General features: G+C 47.5%; 1 long non-coding RNA gene across 1 annotated transcript; it reads left to right on the top strand.

Annotated features, from left to right (window-relative positions):
• Positions 1 to 5406: 5406 nt before the first annotated feature.
• Positions 5407 to 14396, top strand: LOC143652315 (uncharacterized). The gene is made up of 4 exons (XR_013160560.1): positions 5407 to 5511; positions 6330 to 6402; positions 12439 to 12481; positions 14180 to 14396. It is a non-coding gene; the product is annotated as an uncharacterized LOC143652315 (long non-coding RNA).
• The last annotated feature ends 697 nt before the right edge of the window (positions 14397 to 15093 follow it).

Consider the following 15093-nt stretch of genomic DNA (forward strand, 5'->3'; position numbering starts at 1 on the left):
TATACGTAGAATGGAATGATTTCTAAATGTTGTGTTAGTTAATTTTTTAAATGAATTTAAAAAAAGAAAAAGAATTCAACTTGGGGAAGTTGAATTTCTCCCCACTCTCACCATTCCCCGAAGGGGGCGTTGCAAATACTTTTCCAGTCACTGATCAAATCACTCTGGGATTCATCGGGGCATCACTCTGGACAAACCAACAAAATCTCATGTCCTACCTGAGATTCCAAGTACTTATGATATTCAATCAAACTATCTACATGAATTATATTAGGAAATGCTCTAGTCAAAATATAAATTTTGTAACAAATAAACATTTTTTGCTTTAGTCTCACACATAAGGTGACATTTTAAAGTATTAATTATCATCTATTTTCAGCACCCTGCAATAATGACATTTCTTTGTTCTTCCTCATGCCAAAACATTTTCAAAATTTGTACATTGTACATTTCACTATTATTATACACTCTAGGCATTCCTAGATTATACCATCTCGATCTTTAACATCTATCTTTCTTTCTGATTTCATTTATGTCCCCAGCCCTCCTCCCTCTATCATTCTCACATGCAGCTTCATTCAGTGTTTTAACATAATTACGTTACAGTTAGGTAGTATTGTGCTGTCTATTTCTGAGTTTTTGTATCCAGTCCTGTTGCACAGTCTGTATCCCTTCAGCTCCAATTACCCACTATCTTACCCTATTTCTGTCTCCTGATGGTCTCTGTTACCAACGACATATTCCAAGTTTATTCACTAATGTCGGTTCTTATCAGTGAGACCATACAGTATTTGTCCTTTAGTTTTTGGCTAGTCTCACTCAGCATAATGTCCTTAAGGTCCATCCATGTTGTTACATACTTCATAAGTTATTTATCCCTTCTGTGGATGGGGAGCCTGGGAGAGCCAGTGAGAATTCTGGATCAATCACCCCCATTGGAAAACATTTGCTTTTTCAATTTCACAACTCCTTACTCAGCAGAGTCCTCATACCATCTCTTAGGTATTCCAAATTTCCAGGGTCAAAAGCCCTTCCCAGTTGCACAGGCTACTCCCCCACCCTGACTTCTCAAGACAAACCCTCCAGTGGCAGCCCAGTCCCCTTGTCCCTCTTTCCCTTCCTTCTGTCCTTAATAACCCCTCCCGTAGCACTTCCAGCAGTGGCAGGTTACTAGCACCAGCAGCAGCCTTCCCCAAAGACCCTCCCCAAGACCCCAGTGGCCTCCATGAGACATTATGTAAGCAGGAGCAGCACTGGCCTGTGCAAGATACATCCCAATTTTGCCCCAATGGGGTCAGTATTCCTTCTTAAAACATTTTCTAAGTTTAAGCAGATATGGATTGGGGTTGAAGGACCCTGTTGAGGATGGTGGACATATTCACTTCCACTCACCATTTGGAACCCATAAAACACAGGAGGTTCTCAAAGCATAGGAGAAGAATGGCTACACTGATTATTGCCCTTTCCCCTCTGTCAATATCAGCAGTGTTGAGGACTTATCACATTTGAGTCCCTATATTCTAGTTCCCTTAATGAGGAAGTGATGCCAATTCTCAAAGATTCTGGAGATACTCAAGGCATTATATAGAAAAAGTGGGGAAACAACTGTCCATTCTGCCACGTGCCTTCCCCCATTCTCCTCTTCTTCCTCCCCTTTCTCAGTCCCGGAGCTTGTTCCGGAGCTTCTTGGGGTAAGGAGAGAGGCTTTCCTCTTCCAACTGGGAGTGTCCTGAGGACAGAAGTCCTGCCTCTTCTTGGGTTCAGGGGTCCCAGGAGCAAGGAGCATCTCCTTGCTGTCAGTCATACTGAGTGCCTCACTGGGATTTTTCGATGATGTCAGTGGTGTTCTCTATACTCATTCTCAGATAGCCCATGTTTTCTCACCTCTCTGCTCCATGTTGGCTGAGCTCCTGCAGAGACATTGTCCTGAGCTGAGCTTGGGGACAGGCCATGACCTCTGCGGAGGAACTGTGCAGAACCTGCCTGCATTTTGTGTGGGGCTGTTGGGGTAGATGATGCGCACAGCGTAGCTCAGTGTGCCCGAAGAAATGGTTCCCACGATGAATTCGGCTTAGAATTTAATGCCAGGAACATGCTTCTCTCTCCTGAAAACATGGCCTTTTGTTCTGGCATGGAGAACACTATATCCCTTTCATTCTACCTTGGCCTGAGCTACCAAAAACCTCAGAGCTAAATTTGATGATTAATTGCCACTATCTCACTATTTTCAGTGTAGGATGCAGTTCTTGCTTCCTTTCCCATCTACCGGTGCTTTTCAAGGAGAGGGCTATAGATGCCTAAGACAGAATCTCCTTCTGAAATGCAGCTTAATGATCCCACTTCAGAACCCTGGAGGAAGGAGTCCTTTGCATCCCAAGTTAATTCTTATGCAAAGTGAAGTCTGAGACCCACTGTTCTGAGCAGTTTTCATCCTTAGCTGAGACATCCTCTAGAGAATATCTGCTTTCCTTTAAAGCACCTCAAAATGGTTTTGGATGTAGGAAGATGTTGGATTAAAATAAAATCCGTGATGGAATACTATGCAGCTGTGAAAAAGAATGAGGGCACTTATTAAGAAATAAAAAGATCTACAAGATACTTTACTAGGTGAAGAAAAGAAAAGAGCAGAAGAGCATGTACAGGATACTACCTTTTGTGAGAATAAGGGGGAAATATGAATGCATATTTCCTTTTGCTTATATAAGAGTAAAGAAACTCTGGAAACTCCATAAGAAATTAATAGTTTGTTTAAGGGGGTGGTGAGAACTGGGTGGGTCTTAGACAGGAGTAAAGGGGAACCTTTGACTATAGATTTGCTGCATTTTTGAACCATGTGGCTGTATTTCAAAGACTCTACTCTGTCACAACCATGCTACCTGTTTTATTAAGATGGGTGGTTGTAGTTGCTCAGAGTTTCCTCTATGTCAGTCCTCTCATCAGACAACTCCATCCCAGAATGACCTTCTCTGAAAGGGCTCTTGGAGCTCAGCAAGACCAATCAGAGTATGGGGACTGAGGCTTCAGGTTCAGCCCTGAGCTTGGGTCAACAATGGAACCATTTGTGGTCTGGCAAGATGTGATTTGAAGTAAATGGTTGACGGAAAGGCAGGACAGCAGAGTGCAAGCCAGGCATAAGTAAGATGAGAGAGAATAAGTGAACAGAGGGAAAGAAAGGGGAAAACCCCAGCAGTGAAGCCTCATCACTGCCGCCTTCCCTTCAGGACCTCCACAACGTGTGGTATGACAAAAGTCTTATCTTCACAGCCCCAATTCAGAGAAAACTCTGAATTCTCTTTAGAATTCTGGAATGCCCTTTGCCTGGTTGAGCCTTGAATGAGCTGAGGCATCTAGGACATGTGGTTACCCAGTTTTAGACTGGGAAGAAGTGTTAGAGTTTATCGAAGTCAGCTTCTTCATTTCATGGAGAAGGTGAAAGCCCAGAGTGAAGAAAGTGACTTCTCCAAGGCTATAAGATGAGACTTGAACCTGTCATGGTTCCCCTAGAGTCATCGGGGTGGAGGATCAGGGCACTCCTGGAATGTTCATATCCCCAAGAAGCCCAGCAGGCAAATTAGGAAAGGGGCCTTCCATCTCCTCATCATATAGTTTATACTTTGGAGACCCTTTCTCCCATGTCAGAGGCAGGGGCTGCCTGAGGTGAGAGGCTCACCCATAGGTTTGGGCGATAGTGGAGAAAACACCCCCAAAAGATGACTACAAGTGGACAGACACATGTGTTTTGGATCATTAAGGATGATGAGTCATAGAGATAGAGATGCTTCAGGAAAACTACCCCGCCTCCAAAGGGAAAAAGAGTAGCATAAATTATTACTTAATGCCCACAATAAATCCTGATCTGATATTTCAGTATTCCAGCTGCAGGCGTAAATGCTGGGACTGTGACGGATGGATGGATGGCGTGCTTGAAATGATGGAGCACTCCTCCTGCACCTCTCTAATCTCTGGTGATGATGCTGGCCCTGTTTTATGCTCAGTATCTATAACAAGGACATGCTCCATAATGAAAGATGGTCCAGGGATGGCAGGACCAACCTGTCTCTATTACATCTTCTCTGGAATGGAGGATGCAGGATCAGCCTCAGCATCCAGAGGAGCTCATGATCCTTCGGGTGGAAGGAGAGGGCAGGAGCATGGGCCTGTCTTCACAGCACAACCACTTTGCCACCTGTGGGCCACCGATAGCCAGAGTAACTTTGGTCCCTCACCATCTGTGCAGGAGACAGTGTCATTTGTGTGTGTGTGTGTGTGTGTGTGTGTGTGTGTGTGTGCGCGCGGCTTGACAGGGTTGGTTTGGGAAACCTGCTCCATACATCCAGGAAGGGGGCTACAGAAGCCTGAGGCCTTGGCAATTCAGATCTGTGACTAAACTCCTCCGAGACGGGTCTGTCCTCTTGGTGAGAGGAACTCATCCCTGGGCCCAGATTCTTCTCACTGAGAAGCAGTTGATTCTACAGAGGTTTTGAATCTGCCGGTTCTCCCAAGGATCTGTTGACCCCCAGCCCAATCTTAGTTCTGTCCTGAAGTTTAGCAAAAATCTTTCTGAATTCTCTTTCCCACCTCCACACCTTTATGTGTGCATTCAATCCACACAGAATGGATTCTCATCCTCTAACCTTTCCAAACCATTCTTTATCATCCTACAAAGATACTGTAAGAAGCCTGCCCTCATAACTCCAGCCTGCATCAACTGCCTCCTTCCCCCGACTCCCGTGCATCTATCATTTGAACTGCCTATTGCCTTGACTTAATACCTATTTCACTTTATCTGATTGTTTTCACGTGTTTCATTTCCCAACAAAACTATACACTTCTTAAATCTTGACTTAAACGCTACAGTGGGCCCCTGCAGCTGCATGCCTACCACACAGTAGGTGCTCAGTAAGTGGAATAATTACCTTGGACTGGAGGACCAGCCTCCTACCTCCTACGAATGGGGGAGCTCCCCAAACATAACGAACCCACCTACTCCACCTGCCCCGTTGCCCAGCACAGAGCACTGGCACACGAAGAGTAGGGGCTGTAAGGCTGACCAGTTCCATCAAAGCACATGCCTAGCTGCTCTCAGCGGTGGATGGTAAAGTGAGCCTGTCCCAGATATTGGTGCTGTGTGCCTGATTCTCCCACGGAGCCCCCCACAGATCCTCACCCTCCCACTCTCTAAAAGGTCCAAGACAGCCTCTCCTGTGGGGCCCCTGGATTTCCCTCCCTCAGAGCCTCTGGAAAGCCCTCGGTCAGAAGCCCCCATTGCTTCCTGCATGGGCTTGGCGAGTGGCTCTGGAGGGGCAGCAGCACTGGAGAAGAAGGGGTGATTTAGAGACTTCCGCACTGGGCATGTTCAGCATTGTGACATCCAGGGAGGGGCCTGGACAGCACCCTCCCCTCTCCCAGCTCTGGCCAGCAGGAAGCCCTGTGGGGCTTGTTATACATGGAGACCCCTTTCCTTTCTCCTTCCAAATGCCACCAGCTCCAGCTGTGCAGCTTCTTCATTTGGTAATGGAGCCATTTCTTATTCCCACAGATCTTGAGATGTCCAGGCCCATGTCCAACCTTGTCCAGGAGAAGCCTGTGTGTCCTTAGGTAAAGGAGATGATGTCAGACTTATGCCAATGTTTAACCACCCTCATCTCCAGGAAATTCATCCTTGTGTCTGAACTAAATACCTTTTAGTGCAGCCAAAGCCGTTTTCTCACTGTCCTCCACTGAGCTTGGCTTCTTTCCTCAAGCTCATTCCTTTGTTTCCTCTCTGCCGCCTGCATGGCCAGGATGGGGTCATCCTGTGACCTCACTTGGGATCTCAGAGCCTGGAGAAGGCTTTTATCATTCCTGCTGGTTAGTTCCATCTGTCTTAATTACATTTTCGATTTTGTCAACTTACCGTCACTTCGTGTTCCCTTCGGCGGCTGAGCATACCCACGGGGACCTGGGGGATCCTTGGGCTTCCAGGCCATTCAGCGGTTCCCAGCTCCATCACTAAGGACTGGCAAAGTGTTGGCACCTGCCCCGGGGCTCACTGCAGAGCAGGCTGAATAAATCACCACCCCCAGCCCAGCTAAACAGGCTTGGCCGCAGCCCAGAGCTCTGCTCCGGGTCCCCCATTGCCAACTCCTCCAGCCACCCACCTGCCCGCCCGCCTGCCTGTGGGTTTCAGGGTGACCTGGGGCTTGTCTCCAAAGCACTGCAGGAAGCTATGAGTCCTCCAGGCTGCCCTGTGCTGGGCGCCTGCTCAACTGGCCCCTTGCCCGGCTTGGACTTATTCTGAACTTGTCGTGAGAATTTAAGCAGCAGATTTTACCCCTCTGTGCCCAAAGGTGATAAAAGGGTCTAAAGTACAAGTCTTAAGGAAGAGTGAAGAGAGCACCCGGAAGTGAATGGATTTTGAAGGTTAAGTATGATATAAATTTTACCAAGATACCCTTTCATTTTGGTTTACTATCTGGAGGACCTAGTGCAATTAAACTCATACACAGATCAGTTAGTTAGATTAACACTCTTTCCCATCAAAAACTGAGCCCAGACTCCAGTCACGTACAGAGCCCTGCCCCTGGTTCTAGACTGAGCTATGGTCCTTGTCACAGACTGAGCTGTGCCCCGGGCCCCACACGGAACCCCTGTCCTGGCCACCTGGTCATAATTAGTTCCTGTAGCAGTCTGCTTTCTGATCCCGGCTCTAGACTATTCCCTCACTCTGGGCAGTCCTGAGTCCCTAAGGACGCCTTGACCCAGCAGTTTTAGCCCATTCCCACATCCTAAACACATACTCTTTGCAGCGATGGCTGAATACAGAAGAGCTGGTTGGGTGGGGCACGGGGTGTGGGGTAATACAACTGTCCCTGCCTCCCAGGCTGCTGGCTTCATGGGGACACCTGTTTGAAGGATGGATGGATGTGTCCTCTTGGGGAGGAGCGGCAGGGTGGAGGAGGGGGTGGGGGGCACACCAGAACCGGCCCTACTTCATAAGCTTGAGGCCATTTCTTGAATCTGTCCATCCCCATCCTTGTCCTCAGAGCCTTGGGGATCCAGCTGACACATGTCTCAAGGACACAGGCCCTCCCTTTGGAGTTATGCCTATTTCCTTTCCCTTCATACCTCCTAGGCCACCTTTCTTCCCTCCATCCTGCTCCAGATTAAAATCTACTCCCCTGGGTGACTGTAGGCACCATGCCTTCTTCCCGTCTCCTTGTAGCCTTGACTGGTGCAGGCCAAGGTCAATGGCAGGACAGGGGAACTCACCGGTTGATGAGGGGAGAGGAAAGTATCCTCCACCAAAACCTTTTCTCTTCCTCTTCTTCTCCAGGTCTTCCTCCTCCAAGAAGTCTTCCCATATGCCCCAAGCCCCTCTGAGCTCTCTCCAGCCTCCCACAACATAGAATCAATGGTTCTCATTCAGCACCAACCACCCCCAGCCCTCGGTGTTTGTCTGTCGATGGAGTATTTGTTAAGGACCTGATAGCTCCCAACAGCCAGGCTAAATTTATACCATACGTGCCCGATGTGATAACTCTAAGACATCATTTTACACTTAACAGTGCTGTATCAGGACACAGGCTTGGCTGCCCAAACAGTGACTTAAAAAACAACATAGAAGTTTATTTCTCACCTATGCAAAGGCACATCTCCTATGGCCATTCCATGACATCTGTCATGAGTCTCTGCCATACTAGTAGGTAGCTGTCATCACCAGGACTGTTCCAGGAGGCAAGAGAGGGCAATAGTAACTAGTGACATTCATCATGCACCCCCCAGCCTGCTATGCCTTTTTTTTTATCACAGAGCCTAGAAGCCTCGATGCTGCATTTTTCAGACATCATTGCTTCTGGGTCCTGGATGTGATAAGTTCTAACTAATGAGCTTCACTCATGCGTGATTGAGAAGGCAAAAAGAAGCCAAGGCCGTTCTTTTGCAGCAGAGGTGGCTGACCTGTAGCCTCTGGCCCATGGGAGTTTTGGCAGTGGCTGATCTGTCCATTTGGCCACTCCAGCGCCCATTTTGTATTTGGGGACAGCTATGACATAGGCAGCAGTTTTCTGAAGCTTCCTGGCCTCTGGCTTTTAACTGCCATGATGTGACCAGAAATTCTAGCAGCATGCCACAACCTCCATGCTTCCAGCCCTGCCAGTGATTGTGTAAGCAGCTGATTACCACTATTCCATCCCTTTCTGCTTGGATATCTAGAGTAGTTTCTGTTTTTCATATTGCACCAGGACGGAGTCTCATGTTACTTCTACCACCTCTAACTGGCCAGAACCTGGTCCCATGACCACACCTCGGGAGACTGGGAAGTTGGGGGTGGGGGGGGGGGGTTTGTTCTGAGTGTCCATGAATCCAGCTAAAATGTGGAGAGTCCATTACCAAAGGGAGAAGGAGAGAAGGGGCATAGAGGAGCACTAGCACTCTGTCTCATATATTAGGGTGTATTAGTTAGGGTTCTCTAGAGAAACAGAATCAACAGGGAACACTCGCAAATATAAAATTTATAAAGGTGTCCCACATGACCGTGAGAACACATAGTCCAAAATCCACAGGGAAGGCTGTGAAGGCAACGATTCCGATGGAAAGTCTGGATGAACTCCACAGGAGAGACTCGCCAACCGAAGCAGGAAGAGAGCCTGTCTCTTCTGAATCCTTCTTAAAAGGCTTCCAGTGATTAGATTAAGCATCACTCATTGCAGAAGACACTCCTCTTTGGCTGATTACAAATGGAATCAGCTGTGGATGCAGCTGACATGATCATGATTTAATTCTATGAAATGTCCTCATTGCCACAGACCAGCCAGCACTTGCCCATCCAAACAGGTACCACCACTTGACCAAGTTGACACAGGAACCTGACCATGACATAGGGTAAGCTCTGAGGACATTCATGAGTGCAGATACCCCAGCACTGTTAGCTCGTGAGGACCCCAAGACCACACAGCTACTATGGACTCCAGAACCCCACCTGTGAATCCAGGCCTGCCGGTAGAACATGTTTCTCTGCCACTAATGTTCTGGCCGAAGTATGGAGAGAGGTGCAGAGATGAAGCAGAATGAATGAGAGCTTGGGGCAGAGGCTCTGAGCTTCCCTATCAGCTGGGCCTCCCACTGGGACTGGCCTTGGTTCCTACCCTAAAGTCACATTGAACTCACCCATCCAATAAGGCCCTGTGCTAGGTACCAGGAAGACAGTGTCAAGTAACTCGGATGTGGTCGTTGCCCTCAAGCAAATCATGGATTTCCCAAACATGCCAAACCTTTGCCAACTCCATTTTGGCCACCCCTAGTGGAATATCTGCTCCTCTCCTCCTCTCTCTCCTAGAAAAATTATTTTCATCTACAAGACCCTGAACTCAAATATCCTGTCATGCAGGAAGCCTTCCCTGGCCTAGGCAGGGTGAGTTACCCTTTGCTGTGCTCCCACCGCTCCAGAGCCTCCCTCTAACTCAGCACTGGCCACACTAGATTGTACTGGTTTGCTCATGGCTTTGCCTTTCCCATAGGTTGGGATGGAGTGGGGATTTGTAATGGCAAGATGCTGTCTGATTTATCTCTGTATTTTCAGACTCCAGCACGGTTCACCCTTTACCCTATCCTCCAGCCATATTCAACCACCTGCCCTTCCCAATAATGTAGTGCTTTCTTGCACCTATAACATCTCCAACTTCCTCTCCTAATTCTCATTGGCCAAGATTCACCCAATTACCACCTCCTCCAGGAAGTCTTCCAAGCTCCCCCAGCCTCTATGCTGCCCCCAATGCCCTTCCTACTCAAAGTTTGGTCAGGGAGCAGCGGCAGCTGCAATAACTGGGAGCTTCCTGGAAATGCAGAATCTCAGGCCTCACCCCAGACCTCCTGAGTCAGAATTTGCAGTTCAGGGAGATCCCCAGGTGACACATGTGCACGTTCAAGTTTGAGAAGCCCTGCTACCACGCCGCACGTTACCTGGGTCAGGGTCATCTGCCTGTGATCCTTTTACCTCCTGCCAGACTCTGAGCTTGTCCGGAAGGCAAGAAAACATTTCTTATTCCTTTTATCTCTCACCCCTTCCCAAGTAGGGTTCCAGATTTAGCAAATAAAAATACAGGACACCTTGTTAAATTTGAATTTCAGATGAATAAATTTTAGTATACGTATGTCCTATGCAGTATTTGGGAAATTGTATACTAAACAATTATTGGTTGTTTATCTGAAATTCAAATTTAACTGGTGGTCCTGCAGTTTATCTATTTTATTTTAGCAACCTGACCCCAGTCCCTGTCAAGTACATGACCTGCACATAACAGGGACTCAAATCACATCTGCTAAATGAAGGTTAAAAGGATCGGTGAATGTGAGTCTCATCTCTAAGCCAGAGAAGCCTTCTTGCCTCGCCTACTTCCCAGGGTTGCTGCTAAAATAAAACGAGTGAAAGTGAAGCCCTTCAGAAACACTAAAACTGTGTACAAATGCAGTTTGATATTATAGTCATCATCACCATCACCATCACCCAAATGGCCCCAAATACTTCTAAGTGAGGCTTTGTGAGCATTTGTGTATGTCAGTAATTCTTTTATATAACTCAGATCAATCTGGATTTAGCACATTAGGGCAGATGACATTACATTGTAATCACGTTATTACTATTATTATCGCCACTACTGATAGTGTTACAGTATGCTACTTTATGGATCACCGTGGTTATTTTCCCTGCATAGAATTTTATGTTCTTGCCAATGACTTCATTGTAATAATGATACCTGAGGCCTTCCCGAGGGCTCTGATTGGCAGGTACTGCCTCCCTCCGGGAGCCCTGGCCACCAGTGGAGCACTAGCCAAGAGAATGAGTGTGGACCCTTCGGAGCAACAGAGATGCAAGGTTAATTTCTGAGCCAAAATCTAGGTCAACAGTTCTCAGAGTGTGGCCTTTGGACCTACCATTCACTTATTAGAAGCGCAAATTTGGGAGTGCTACTTTTGAACTTTTGAATCAGAAACTCTGGGGTTGGGGCCCAGCAGTCCGTCAGGCCTTCCAGACAATTTAACACCCTGAAGTTTGAGAATCACTGATCTAGGTGTATGCGAGGGGACTCTGAGCTCTCAGGTCCCTTCCACCCTAAGAGTGCAATTCCATGTGTTCACTGGGATCCAGGAAGGGAATGGTAGTGGGTGGCATAAGCACCAGAGAAGAGGATAATATTGGTGGATCCTCTTGTACCTCAGGCTTCCCAGGGGAAAAGCAGATTTGTACAGGTGGTAATGGGTGTAGGGTGGGGTGGAGGACTCTGAGCATGTGCAAAGTCCCTGAGGTTTGGGAGCAAGGGGCAAATTTGGGAAAGAGTGGGCTTCAGGGTTTGACTGCAGTTAAAGCCAGAGGGTGGCAGCTCTTGAATGTCAGAGGACATTCAGATTCACTCAGCTGTCAATAAAGGGCCTCCAAAGGTTTTTGAACAGGAGAAGACCATGGTCAGAGCTGTGCTTGTGTAGGAGGCGACAGTCAGACAAAAAGCTGGGATACAACAAGGACTGACTTACAGCCACGCAGGCTGTGCCCTGGAGTTACACAGCATACAATATAGTATCTCTGGCTCTAACAATCTTGGGAAGAGTAAAGTTGGTGTGCTTGTATGAAAAGATGCTTTTTATCACCGACAGCATTAGAAAAATAAAAATTCGGCCCTGGTCATTTGGACTTTGCAGCTCTTGCCAGTGGTGAAGTGGGTTCTGTGAAGAGACAACCATGACAGACACCAGCACCCCCAGGCAGGCCTTGGGCCCAGAGCTTCCTGGCAGACGCTTTGATTCAGCAGCAGCTGTTGCCATGGACACTCCCGAGGGGTTTTCTTTATTGGGGTTGGGACTTACAGAGGATGTAATGGCAGATGGACTCTTGCTCTACCTCCTCCCTGCCTCTTCCACCCGCCCCCTGGTCTGTAGGGAGCAGGCTACCCTTGCATATGGTTTCCTTAAGGTCTGGAGAAAGAGAAAGTAATGGGAATAGAGAGGAAAAAATAATAAATATTTATACCACCCCTGTTCACTCTCTCTCCTTGGCTTCAGATTGCCCCAGCCCTACCTTAGGGGACCTAGGGGGACTTTCTTCTTCCTTTGAGGACAACTGGGTGTCTCTGGAGCAATGAGGTTCAGAGACAGCATCACACTGGCTTGGCAGCTTTGAGAGCACAGCCGAGAGGTAGCTTTTTCATAAAAGGCTTCATCTATGGAGGCATCAGTGAGGTCCCTCACTCAGTAGGCAGTGGACATCCCTAAGAGGGTCTTGGGCAAAAAAACAAAAGGAATATCCCCACTTGATAGCATAAATATTTATCCTTAAGTGCAATGAAGATTCCAAAAATCACTGTGTGTGTGCTGGGTGTCAGGGTTCTTTACGTGGGGCTGGTCCATCAGTGGCAAGTGGGCAAGGGTCAATGAATTGATGTGGATGTGCTCTCATTGTGCTCCTAGGTTGGGGAGACATGAATGACTTGTGTAGACTGCCTGGGACAAGGTAAGCACTCCATAATTGCTTGTTGATGAATGAATGAGTGTTCTGTAAATGGGTATTGACTGCTCACTGTTAGCCAGGTTCTTTAGTGGCTCTATAGATGGCCCTCAGCCTGCAGGGATAGTCATTGATGGCTGCAGGTCATGGAATATCTCTCCTCTGCTTTCCATGGACATCTTATCTCACCCTCTGATGTGGCCTCTCCAGGGAAGTAGTTAGCCAAAAAGTTAGAGCTGGTGCTCTTCAAAACTATCTAACTACCTCCCATCCACATACTAGAGAAGGAGCAATGGAGGACCACTGATGGAAAATTACTCATCCAAATCACAAAGGGAGTCAGGGACACAGTACAAGAATCTGGTTGTCTGACTTTCACACTAGCACTCATTCCACTGGGCCAAACTATCAATCTTTGGTAGCATCTCCAGAGGGGTTTGGGGGTAGAGATTGTCTAAAAGAGTGTCCCCTCAACACCATGGAGCTGCAAGGTTTCAGATCTCCTTGTTTCTCAATCCCCCTAACAAAGGACTGGGAAGAAAAAGCTATCCTTCACCGCTCTGGGTGTCTCAGTCTCTTGAATTACATCCCCATGCCTTTAAGGTAATTGTTAGGGGGCTTAGTGGTTGATTATATCTTGGGAAACATAGTGGTTAAGAGCAGAGTCTGGAAACTACTGTCTGTGTTCACATACCTGTACCCCACTTGTTACATATTTTGACCTTGGACAAATCTCATAACCACTCTCTGCCTCAGTTTTCTTATCTCAAAATAAGCACATTAAAAATACCTATGTGATGGTGTTGCTATGAGGAATAAACAAATAAAGGCTTAGAACAGTGTCTGGTACACTGTAAGAGCAAGATAAAAGCTTGATATGTAAAAGACTGTTGTAGTTTAGGTTTTCTAGAAGCTGGACCCAAAATAAGGATTTGACTGCAGGGGAATTATTGAGGGAGTCCTCTCAGGAGAAAAGGAGAAAGGAAAGGAGGAGAAAGCACAGGAAGGATTTAAGTAAGGATGTGGTCTCAGCTAGAGTCTGGCTTCAGCCTGATCCCACCAGGAGCTCTGGAGCACTAACTCCACCACAGAGGTGATCTCACCTTGATGTTAGAGACCGTGAAATGTTGGAAGAGGGAGTGGCCTTTTGCCTACATCATTCAGCCCTTGTCTGCTGGATGAGATGCCCCAACCGGCAGGGAAATTGCATCTTCCCAGAAGAGGGGAATCCCATTTGCCAAAGGCAGTTCTCTTAGAGAAGAGGGTGACTGTGAGCATCGGCAGCTGACACTTGCTGCAGTTGGGCAATGCGTGCTCTAGCCCAGCAAAGAGTGAGCACTGAGGTCTCTCAAACCCACCCCACCCTACCCGCACCCTGTGCGTGACAGAGGGGTGAGTGTTGAGTGCTGTCCTTGGTGCTGAGCCTTCCCTTCTACTTCCAGCAGTGCTGGGGTTCCTCCCCCACCTTGCCCCAAGCAGTAGATCAAAATTCTCACCACGAACTAGAGAAATTCAAAGGCACCCAGCCCTTGTACCACCTGATCAGCTCTCACAGCCTCCTCCTAGAGGAGGACTACCCCAAGAACCTCTGAGCTATGTGAGCCTGGAAGACTCTGACTCCTAGCACTCAGGTAGTGATCTAGCTTTTTGGCAGAAGCTTGCCCTTAGCCCCTCCCTTCTCTGACCCTCCACCCTCTGCCCTAGGTCCCTGTGGTGGAGACCTCACCATGCAGGAATTTCTATCACACCATGAGCACCTCGGAGGAAAATCGGCAAAATTAATTGGAAATTAAAGTCACCAAATGAGCACCGAATTAAGAAACCATTAACTCCAAATGACTGCTGGAAGGGAGCGGAAGTTAATTACAAAGGCTGCCTGGTTATTTTGTGTGTTTTTCTGTATCACAATTATTGTCTTAGATCCTGATGTCTGAGTCTGATTTGCATTCTGTGGCTATCAGTGTTGCTTTTCAGCGGGATGGGTAGCTCCCCCCAGGTGTCCTGTGAACCAACTTCGGCACTGAAGATGCCTCCTTCTGCCTGGTACTGGGCCTCCCCACAAAACCCCTGCTTGATCCATAACAGCATCTTCCCACAGCTGCCCCCTGCCTCAGTAGCCTCTAAGGGAAGTTATTGCCAGTGGTATCCCAGGGAGTCCTTGCCCACACATTATCATTGCATAATGGGTACCGCCATCCACCTCATTAGGCTCTGCTGGGGATCAGGATTAAATGAGATAAAATGGAAGAAGCACATGGCTTATTAGCCAAGGGGGCTGGGGGAGAGTGTATGGGGAGAACAGCTGGCTGCCCGCCAAAAGTCCCCCCAAGATGTACCATCCTGAAAAGCAACTCCGGTGCCAGCTTTCTTCTCTCCCTACAAACAATCTTCAACAACAGAGGTGACTGTTAGATTGGAAGCTCTATGAAGATAGGGGATTTTTTCCATTTTATTTCACAGTTTTATCCTCAGTGCATAGATCTATTCTTAATACAATATATATTTATTGAATGAATAAGTGAATTTGAACCCCCAAGACTCCTTCACTTGACCACGAGCCTAGGGAAAGGAACCATTTGCAATGTCCATCAATTAAAGGATGTGGCTGAGGCCATAAT

The sequence above is a fragment of the Tamandua tetradactyla genome, chromosome 12, assembly GCF_023851605.1.
Source record: "Tamandua tetradactyla isolate mTamTet1 chromosome 12, mTamTet1.pri, whole genome shotgun sequence".
Taxonomy (NCBI): Eukaryota; Metazoa; Chordata; class Mammalia; order Pilosa; family Myrmecophagidae; genus Tamandua; species Tamandua tetradactyla.